The sequence below is a fragment of the Sitophilus oryzae genome, unplaced genomic scaffold, assembly GCF_002938485.1.
Source record: "Sitophilus oryzae breed Bouriz unplaced genomic scaffold, Soryzae_2.0 scaffold_1063_pilon_pilon, whole genome shotgun sequence".
NCBI lineage: Eukaryota > Metazoa > Arthropoda > Insecta > Coleoptera > Curculionidae > Sitophilus > Sitophilus oryzae.
In genome coordinates, this window is record NW_022145686.1 from 1671075 (window position 1) to 1674093 (window position 3019).

The 3019-nt window shown below is 32.4% G+C and overlaps 1 non-coding gene across 1 annotated transcript; it reads left to right on the top strand.

The window, feature by feature from the left end:
• Positions 1 to 2947: 2947 nt before the first annotated feature.
• Positions 2948 to 3019, top strand: Trnaq-uug. Its single transcript has one exon. It is a non-coding gene; the product is annotated as a tRNA-Gln (tRNA).

The window sequence follows — 3019 nt, forward strand, 5'->3', positions numbered from 1 at the left end:
TTATAGGGGGGAGCCACTTTTGAGACGCATCCGGTATATTTATAGTACCATTGCGATAAAAAAAAGTAGTACAAGAATTAGTAGTCCCAGATAGAACTGCTGGTCTACAAGGATATCTCACAATACTTCCATGTTCTCGAATTTTGGATTTAGCCTACAACACTGTTTTTTTGTTTATCCTTAATGCATCTGCAATGTATCCCTTATTGGAACCCCATCCCTTAATCGCGTAAATATAATCGCTTTTTGCTCTAAAGTTAAAGGCATTTTTTAAAAATTACGTGACACTGACACAAGAATTCTGATGACACTGAGTTATCAGTTTGAAAGAAAATATTTTATTATAGACCAGCAGATTAAACCATATTTTGTTGTAGTACTTTTTTTATCGCAATGGGTAATGTATGTAAGTTGTATACTGTATCGCAAATAGCAAGTTTTTGAAAGACACTTCAACAAGTCAACAGTATCTAGGTAACTCAGTATTTTACATTTTATTGCATGTGGTGTGTTTAATATTTTAAATCGTTAATACCTACACCAAAATTTAGACACCCTGTATAATATAATCGTCCAGACAATGACTAATACGGCCTGTCCATATATAACAGGCTTCGTCTGGTGGTGGCGTAACATAACGTATAATATAGGTATAAAATCGACGAAAAAAAAAGAAAGTAATAGCAGCCTTAGGCGTCTCCCACGTCGTCGTTGGGGGAGCCTCGCAGATTGCAAGTGGGCCATAGTGATTCGGGTTTCGGTGCTCGGACGGGTGGGTGGGTGTTTCTAATGGTACTGCTCACCTCCGGCAGAAGACCATAGTTGGCCGTTGCTAACCGGACCCACCGAAAACGAAGAAAATCGAATTTTCGGAACTTGCTTTAACCTTGGAGATGTATGAGAATATATGGAAAAATGTAATACATATGTGTTAGAATGTATAGGGTGTCCCATTATAGTTGATATCATACGGTATCTTCGCTAATCATGAAGATAGAAGGGTACGGTTTGCACAAACCTGTACCACTTTTTTGTCAAATGGAAGATGCTGTAAACAAAATTTTCATCGCCCCCAGAAAATTTTGCAATTTGGGACGCTCCCTGTATCTCTGTTATTGTTAAAGGTATCGAGAAGATAAAAACTGCTTATTGTAGAACTTTTTACGTAGAATACAGTGGCGTAGTCTGTTATCTTACGAAAGAAATATTTTAAAAGATATAAACTAAAGTTATGTTTTTTTTACATGGCACACCCTATATATTTATAAAATATATGATCTGGATTGCAATAAGCTTCTCAAAAATCATATATCACTCTATATTTATTTTCACTATTTACTATAATATTCATAAGTTTTTATTAGAATATCATATTTATTTAAAAGAAGTATAAAAGACTCGATCGGTTTTTATACTTCTTTTTAATTTAAACCAGGTCTCTTTGAGAAGAATGGACGCCTTCTTTAAATTTCATATTTATTAGTAGGCCGTTATTAATAATAAAAGAAACTAAAGAATTATTAAAAGTACCTATGTATATACTGCTATCTGCTGTTGGTGTTTCTTGTCTTATTTTGAGAGCCACTAATAAGTTGTTTATATATTAGGAAAACTTAAAAACTACCGCTATTTGTAAATCTTGGAAGCTATCAATACAGATGTGTGGTTAGGTTAACTTTTAGATATTGCTTTAGCTAATTTACGTGAAATATACTTTCAGCAAAATGCGGGGCTCTCCCTCACAACCTATACCGGGTGCGTCTCAAAAGTGGCTTACACCTAAAACTTTTATTATTTTTTCAGATAAAAAATCGATATTTGGTATGGTAGTATATGACATAAATTAGAATTGATTCATGTATTCAATTGTTTTGGGTCACTTCGTGTTTTACCGTAAATGACTACAACTTTCGATTTTTAAACAGAACCGTTTGGCAGAGTATTTTGTGACTTTATTCCATAAAAAATGACACTCTGAATAGAATGACATATATGTCACCTTTTGACATTTTCGACTATGGTTTATTTGAAATTGCAACATGCGATTCATAACGACAATTTGACTCGAAATACTAAGTGTGTGGTACCAAATTATTCGTAAAAAAATGTTTTTTACAAATATGCTAATGAGCCACCCTCGTTCCATTTGAAAAAATTGAGATATGAAGAAACAGTAAAAAGACAGCAGTGAAAGACAGTGAAAGACAGCAGCATACAATTTGGGCATTTCTTAACCGGCCAGGACAAGACAGTAAAAACATTAGACGATCAAATATATTTTTCCAAGGCTCCTTGATTAAAAATTAGTGTTTTTAACACAGCCATGGCACTCTAGATTGGAATTTAAAATACAATTTTGTTTTAAGCAAAAATGTCAAAAGTTGACATATGATATGTCATTATATTCAGAGTGTCATATTCTATCATATAATAATCATGTGTCATTTTCTATCATGAATATAATAATGTCAAAAAATACCGAGAGTGCCATTTAAAAATCGGAAGTTGTAGTCATTTCCGGTGAAACAGGAAGTGGCCAAAAAGAATTGAATACGTCAATCAATCCTAATTTATGTCATATACTAAAATACCAAATCTCCTTTTTTAATCTGAAAAAATAAAAAAGTTATAGAGGTGAGCCACTTTTGAAACGCACCCGGTATAATTACAATTCACGGGGAATAAAATACTAATTGAAAATTCTTAATAACACGTCAATACTCTACATACAATAATTTATTTAAAACTATTTTCAAAAAATAAATTTTCATATTGTTTACGTTTTAATTATCAGTAGCTATTTAGTGCAATTGAAAATAATTAATGGAGAGCTCAAAGCGGTATCACTTTTAAACTTAATATAAATATGTAAATATTTGCATGCATTATCATAATCAGTTTTTATTTATAAAATAATTTGTAAAAAAAATAATTTTGTTAATATAGAGGTTCCATGGTGTAATGGTTAGCACTCTGGACTTTGAATCCAGCGATCCGAGTTCAAATCTCGGTGGAACCT